The sequence below is a fragment of the Sinocyclocheilus anshuiensis genome, unplaced genomic scaffold, assembly GCF_001515605.1.
Source record: "Sinocyclocheilus anshuiensis isolate Anshui unplaced genomic scaffold, SAMN03320099.WGS_v1.1 scaffold979, whole genome shotgun sequence".
Taxonomy (NCBI): Eukaryota; Metazoa; Chordata; class Actinopteri; order Cypriniformes; family Cyprinidae; genus Sinocyclocheilus; species Sinocyclocheilus anshuiensis.
The window spans coordinates 1879-10025 of NW_015544223.1; the positions used below are offsets into that span (position 1 = coordinate 1879).

Sequence of the window (8147 nt, forward strand, 5' to 3'; positions counted from 1 at the left end):
CATGAATAACTTGTGAAAGTGAACCTTAATGTAAAGTGAACATCTGTGAACCATTTATTAATGAGTTATAAACTTTAATAATGTCTAAAAATGAACCTTAATGTAAAGTGAACATCTGTGAATCACTTATTGAGTTATAAATGTTAATAACCTGCAAAAGTGAACCTTAATGTCAAGTGATCACCTCTGAACCATTTATTAATTATCTATAAACGTTATTAACCTGTAAAAGTGAACCTTAATGTAAGGTGACACCTGTGAACCATTTATTAATGAATTATAAACGTTAGTAACCTGTGAAAGTGAACCTTAAAAGTGAACACCTGTGAACCATTTATTAATGAATTATAAACGTTAGTAACCTGTGAAAGTGAACCTTAAAAGTGAACACCTGTGAACCATTTATTAATGAATTATAAACGTTAGTAACCTGTGAAAGTGAACCTTAAAAGTGAACACCTGTGAACCATTTATTAATGAATTATAAACGTTAGTAACCTGTGAAAGTGAACCTTAAAAGTGAACACCTGTGAACCATTTATTAATGAGTTATTGACATCATTAACCCGTGAAAGTGAACTTTAAAGTAAAGTGGACACACTAATCATTTATTAATTATTAATGCACACACAGAAGGTTTTTTTTTTCTTGGTTAAATGTATTTTATTATTGATGCACTATATCAGTAAACAAAACTACTTAAAGATTTATTAATGAGCTATAAACGTTAATAACCTGCAAAAGTAAACTTTAATGTAAAGTGAACATCTGTGAACCATTTATTAATGAGTTATGGACATCATTAACCTGTGAAAGTGAACTTTAAAGTAAAGTGGACACACTAATCATTTATTAATTATTAATGCACACAGAGAAAGTTGTTTTTCTTGGTTAAATGTATTTTATTATTGATGCACTATTTCAGTAAACAAAACTACTTAAAGAACATTACTGAGCATAACTGCACATCGAAAGTGGCTTATACAAGTAAACTCACATTAAACAATTCAGAAACACAATAAAGTATTCCAACAAATTATAACTAAGCACCAACAAATATACATATTTATATTTTATCTAATTTAACAGTTTTGAGTAAATAATTAAATCAATGATTGAAAGCACAGTTACAGAACATCATATTAATAAGCAAACAGTAATTATTTTTTATATCATGATAAAGCCCACTGTAACTTCAGTATTTGTTCATCCACACTTGCAGTAACTAATGTTGTTTCTACATATTATTATAAGATGTAATATATAATGTATTTATGTAATGTCACATTTAGTTTTGTGTTTGTTTGCTTAGTGATTATTTTTTATATTATTGCATTCTGTTGTATTTTGTTCCTTTCTCCTTTTGTCTATTATAATCCTACAGTATAGTGAAAAAAAAGTGACGTGACATGTGGCTAAGTATGGTGACCCATACTCGGAATTAGTGCTCTGCATTTACCCATCCAAAGTGCACACACACAGCAGTGAACACACACAAACTGTGAACACACACCCGGAGCAGTGGGCAGCCCAGGGAGCAGTTGGGGGTTCAGTGCCTTGCTCAAGGGCACCTCAGTCGTGGTATTGAAGGTGGGAGAGAGCACTGTACATTCACTCCCCCCACCTACAATCCCTGCCGGTACGAGACTCAAACCCACAACCTTTGGGTTATGAGTCCGACTCTCTAACCATTAGGCCACGACTTCCCCAAATACTTAATTTAGTAATTTAGAGTAGTAGAGTTTTAGTATTTGGTTGTCTAAATTCGTTTTTAATGTGAATGGTTTGTTGTCCTACATTTCCCTGCGTTCAGTAATCTTCTTAATAAACATAGTACACAGCAAAATATCCAGTGTTGTTTAAAGTTGTTTTTATAGTGTTAATTTATCAGAGTTAAAAAGTGTTGATTCTGGTGTTGATTTGAATGGCATTAACACTTGCAGTGTAAATCAGTGGTCGGAGTCAGTGTAATTACAGCGAGTTGACATAATTGACACTGGTGATGAGTTGATCCAATTTCCGGTCCTTGCACGTTATTTCCTTTTTGATTAATGGCGGACGACCACGAGGAGAGGACAGTGTTCAAACAAGTATAATATTTTATAACCACTTAAATTGACAAATTTTCACGTTTAGTTTACGTTTCTCACCATTCAGAATAATATTAGTACATTTCTCAACATTGCCAGAGTGCTAACAGTATTTCTTTTTAGATAACGCGACAGACCACCGACAGATATCGAGTCCATTTAGCTGCACTACTTGTTAGCAAGCAAATTGAGGTAAGAATGGCATTGTTTGTTAGTTAGCAGTTTTAAACGTAAGATTTCTTATATTTTAGAATCTGGGGTAGATAACGGGCATTTCTGTGATTTGTGTAACTTGACTGTTTAATGAGTTAAATTAACGCAAATAACGCAGCATCCATATTCCCCTTCTTGGGGCTCACGTTATTTGTGTTGCCAAAATAAGACATTGTAATGCATTTTTGTCTCCAGTATTTTAGTATAACTGTGCATTGTTCCACAAATAATCTCTGACTGTTTAAGTGAGCAGCAATCAGTAACACGCGTTTTTTTTTTTACGTGGACCTTGAACGCACAGCTTCGGATGGTCCGAGGAATTTACATGAAATACATCGCGGTTACTCTCGTCTGCAAAGTAAAAGGCAGCGGAGATAAATTCAGATAATCAAGCAAGAAGCGTTTTGCTAAACTTATATTTTCTGCCAGCGTATGACTATGAACTAATATTTGCTCATTATATGAGACACGTGTTTGACGTGCGCGCGCTTCATCTGCAATAGTAGATACTTTAACTTACAATTAACTCGCTGCAATTTCACTTTAATGTAACGTTAACATTTGTGGGGTAACAAATGGAGCTTCTGACAAGCGGCTCGCTGGATTTTCTTTAATATTAACGTCATAATTCGCATTTTTCTTGACCAACAGCTTTCATGTTCATCAAGGCGTGAAGAAATTTGTAAAACTGCACAGCGATAGTAATTCATCTCCTGGCGCCTTAACTTTGTCGAGGAAGAACCCAAAATGTGTTGGCTTGGAGATGACTGAAAGTGGAGGACCAAGTCGACGAAGGATAGATGATGTGCAACAACTTGAAGGAGATGCATGCAGAGAGGTAACTTCTTTCATTGTCCATACAGCTGATGAAGCCGAAGTTATGCAAAAGATGAAGGAAACTTTCAAGCATAGACAATAGGGCTGCACGATAAATTGCATGCAATATTTAATGCGCATCTTGCCAGTAAAGCCGGTTCTGTAATCAGCGGTAAATCTCCATCACGTGCACAGAGGCTGGTGACAGACTTGTTCATTACCATAAGGTAAAACTAACAATACTGTTGCAAAGTCATTGTGAATGTTTAAATGCAGTGGTTTTCAATCATAGTCCTTGGGATTCACCCCTCTGCACATTTTGTTTCTCTGACCTGACACACTTAAGGGATAGTTCACCCAAAAATGAAAATTGTCATTTACTCTTTTCATCATTTACTGTTCCAAACCTCTATACATTTCTTTGTACTGCTGAATACAAAGGAAGATGTTTTGAAGAAAGCTTGTAAACTGGCTGCTTTGGGCAGCCATTGACTTCCATAGTAGGAAAAAAAAAATACTATGATAGTTAATGTCTGTACAAAGTGGCCTGTTTACAAACTTTCTTCAATTTCTTTGTTCAGCAGTACAAAAATGTATACAGGCTTGGAACAACCTGTGGGTAACAACCTTTTCTGTAAATTACAAAATTTTCATGTGAAAGCCCGCATGTGATGGAGATTTACCGCTGATTACAGAGCCAGCTTTACTAACAAGATGCGCATTAAATATCGTGCGATATTTATCGTGAAGCCCTAATAGACAAGAACTGGTACATAATCCTGAAAGATCAGCCGACGTCCTTGATGTGTTTCCAAGATATTTGGATGTAAAAGGATTGGCAAATAAAACATTCTTTGAAAAGGAGAATAAAGGTTTTAAGTGTGTTTTAGATATGCCTGCTTTTTGTTAAGTATCTTATAAGGTTACTCTTTGACATGATTGTTACTTGGACTCATTCGTTCATAGATTTATTTCTCTCGCTCGTACATGCCAGTGATAGATTTTGAAAGAATTCAAGTAAATACTTTAACTATGTTTGACTCAACATGCACACACTATCCATTTTGGTGGTAAAGGATGAAAAAGTAATCTCTTAGAAATCTTGTAAGATTGCACGTGTTCACTTGCATTATATTGACCTACAGCTCTCGGATGCCCACGTACAACTCTTTGTTTGTGTTCTAATGAAGTCAGTCAGTCACATAGCTTGATTTGACTGAGGGTGTATCAGCAATATTTATTAATTTTTTTTTTGTGGGGGTTTAAAATTAATTTAATGACGTTTTCCTTTCGCTGTAATACACAAAGCATGATATCAACTGGTTTTGTTTGGCACGTATTGGGTTAAGATGTGTTATATAGGTGTTAATTTTTAATTATGCATTTATCATTTCACATTGTAATTAGTGTTTTTTCTTTTTTCCTGGTTTATTTAATCTAATTTGTTTGCTGAAACATCCAACAAGCTTCTCGAGAGGTGGGAGGTGGCATTCAAGCAAAAGATCATCAATGAAGCCCAGTTTCTTACTTCAACAGCAGAAGTTCGGTGTCTTCTCAATGCAGCAGGTGGACAAGGATCTGAAAATGGTTGGCATGATTTGTGAGGATGTCAATTTCATATTTTTTCTCTGGTTTCTTGTTATTGGGAGCACTAAATGTTTGTTTTTTGTTTTATCCTAAATCGCCCACCACCCCCTAAACATCTACTCATTCAGATTGGGATGGTGACATGTCACATGACCTGCTGCTGTTGCATCTCCTGCCTTCTGCTCCAGGGAGGAAGAAGACTAAGATCAGTCCAGCAGAGGCTGGTGACAGACTTGTTCATTACCATAAGGTAAAACTAACAATACTGTTGCAAAGTCATTGTGAATGTTTAACATTGTAATTAGTGTTTTTTTTTTTTTTCCCCTGGTTTATTTAATCTAATTTGTTTGTGCTTTTTTCAGTCCTGCACCAGTATTGAAGGCCATCTCAGCAGGAGGAAGGGCCACCAGCCATTCCTACTGAGATCAGGAAGGATTAAGGGCAGGATCAACCACTTTTACGTCGTTGTGGACAAGCGCCTCATCCCTTGCGTTGGAACCAGCTCCTTGAGTGCCTTTGAACTTTTTAAAGTTCACTATATTCAACCTGTTCTACGAGGAAGCCCTGGTGTCAAAAGCCAACAGCTTGTTCTACAGGCCTTTTGAGCTGCAGTGTTTATATGGGTCAGATGATGGTGAATATAGTGTACCTTTTGTGTTGGTGTAATAGTTACATCTGTGTTAAAAATAACATTTCTAACTGATACAGCGTGTTGACTTTTTTAAATAAATTTTTTTATTACACCGAATGCACAGGAATTTTTAGTCGAATACAGATTACACTTAATTACCTTAATCAGGGTTTGTATGAACACTATATTAGTGTGGAAATAAGTCTCTTGGTGTTAAGATATTGACACACGTAGTGTAGTTTCAACACTAACTTGGTGTAAATGAGGGGGAGGGAAAACACTAATGGTGTTAACGGTGAACACTTACAGTGTTGTTTTTACTCTATGCAAGTGTAAAAAAAAGTTACACTATTTAAAGTGTTAGTTTAACTCTATTTAGTGTGGACCTATAGAAACCCTGAAAAAGTTAATTTTCTCACTGAGTGTTAATTTAACACTTTCAAATTTGCTGTGTAGGTACTGCTGCATCTGAATCCTGCTTCCTCACTGCCCTTCAATAAAATCTGTGACAGATACGGTTTTTTTAGAAGTATATAGCTACTATTACTAATAAAAATAATTTTCATTGCATATAGTGCATTTTTATTCTATTCTTTCAGGATCACATCACCAAAGTCTGTGTGTCTGTAGTTGCCTGTGTGTCACCAAAGCCTGTGAATAGCGCTAGCGAGCATCCGATGTAAAGTCACGTTTTCAAAGAAGAAGTCGTCACGCTGTTAGGATTGTTCTAACGTGCTCTGAAGCGTGCTCTCACATTGTGTTTATTAATTTTACTGCTCAGCTAACTGAGGTGACACTGCAGAGTATATTTTTCAAGTGTTTATATGTGTAATCGCGTTGTTAGTTGAATTAATTTGTTACCATACAAATAAATAATCGCTCTGGCGCTCCCGCGGACGTTTCGCTCGCGCGCAGTTAACGTTACTGCATGTGGATGAACAAATACTGAAGTTACAGTGGGCTTTATCATGATATCAAAAAGTAATTACTGTTTGCTTATTAATATGATAATGTTTTGTAATGGTGCTTTCAGTCATTGATTTAATTATTTTCTCAAAACTTAAATATTTAGGTGCCTTTATTCATTTTGCATTTATCAAATATTTTTGTTGTATAGATTTGATGCTTAGTTATAATGTGAGTTTACTTTTATAAGCCACTTTTTTGTGTGAAGTTATGCTCAGTAATGTTCCAGTGTGCTGTAAAAGAAAATATATATTTTTTTGTTTCAAGTTGAAAGTTGTTTGCTAATGTAGTGCAACAACAAAATTTATTTCACCAGAAAATACAAACTTTTTCAGTGTTTGCAATAATAATCAATCAATAAATAAATAAATAATTATTGTGTCCATTTTACATTAAAGTTCGCTTTCACAGGTTACTAACATTTATAGCTCATTAATAAATGGTTCACCGGTGTTCACTTTACATTAAGGTTCGCTTTCACAGGTTACTAACGTTTGTAACTCATTAATAAAGGGTTCACTTTACATTAAGGTTTGCTTTTGCAGGTTACTAACGTTTGTAATTCATTAATAACTGATTCACAGATGTTCACTTTACATTAAGGTTCACTTTTACAGATTTCTAACATTTGTAATTCATTAATAAATGGTTCACAGGTGTTCACTTTACATTAAGGTTCACTTTCACATGTTACTAACGTTTGTAACTCATTAATAAATGATTCACAGGTGTTCACTTTACATTAAGTTTCACTTTTACAGGTTACTAACGTTTATAGCTCATTAATAAATGGTTCACAGGTGTTCACTTTACATTAAGGTTCACTTTCACATGTTACTAACGTTTGTAGCCCATTAATAAATGATTCACAGGTGTTCACTTTACATTAAGGTTCACTTTTGCAGGTTATTAACGTTTATAGATCATTAATAAATGGTTCACAGATGTTCACGTTACATTAAGATGCACTTTCACACACTATGTTTATAAATAATTAATTAATGGTTCATTATATTAAAGTTCACAGGTAATATTGGAATTAAAATTTTCAATATTAATATCTCATCAAGTCATGGTTGTGCTTTTATGATTTTTCCTCCAAAATAAAAATCAAGATGATAATTTTATCTTGATAAACAAAATATATTGGTTTCTAATCACTGCTGTGGATAGGCATCATGAACTTTTGCGGAGAATCATGGGTAAATATGAATAGATTCTGGTAAGAAATATGTAAGAAAAGTGACACGAGTCATAAGATATAAATGAGAAAACCATAAATACAACACCCTTTAGTCTTGCCAAAATAGTAAATTTTTTGCTGCATCATAGTAATGTTACCAATTACATCAGTATCACAGAAGCTGCATCTTAAGTTTAATTTAGATGTATTTACACAATTAATGCTGCTCAGACAGCAGTAAATGCATTAACACAGCAACTGCATTATGGAATGAGATTAATGTTTTAAACAAAAACATTCTGAATAGCCGACAGAAATATGAAATGAGTGACAAAATGAAACAATTGGATACTTGAATTATGAAGGTTACATCAGCAGTAGGTGGCGGCAAGTCATTGTGTTGATGAATGAGTCATAGAGGAATCACGGACAGGCAAAAAAAGAAAGAATTGAAAGAAGCTCATGATTCACCAACAGGGCAATTGAGAGTGGTAAATGAAAAGCTCAAAAGTTTGGAGGAGCAAGAGGCTAAAGTAAATGAACAAGCACCTCACGATTCAAACCCTTTAAGTCCAAAAGCCTGCACCCAAATCTTTCTGGGCCTGAGTTTGTTGATCCACAGAGCAATTCAGACACAGATGCAGATGCAACTTCTAGTTCC

General features: G+C 34.7%; 1 long non-coding RNA gene across 1 annotated transcript; it reads left to right on the plus strand.

Moving 5' to 3' along the window:
- The first annotated feature begins 1889 nt into the window (after positions 1–1889).
- On the plus strand, positions 1890–3005 carry LOC107697260 (uncharacterized). The gene is made up of 3 exons (XR_001635177.1): positions 1890–2090; positions 2214–2282; positions 2955–3005. It is a non-coding gene; the product is annotated as an uncharacterized LOC107697260 (long non-coding RNA).
- Positions 3006–8147: the final 5142 nt, after the last annotated feature.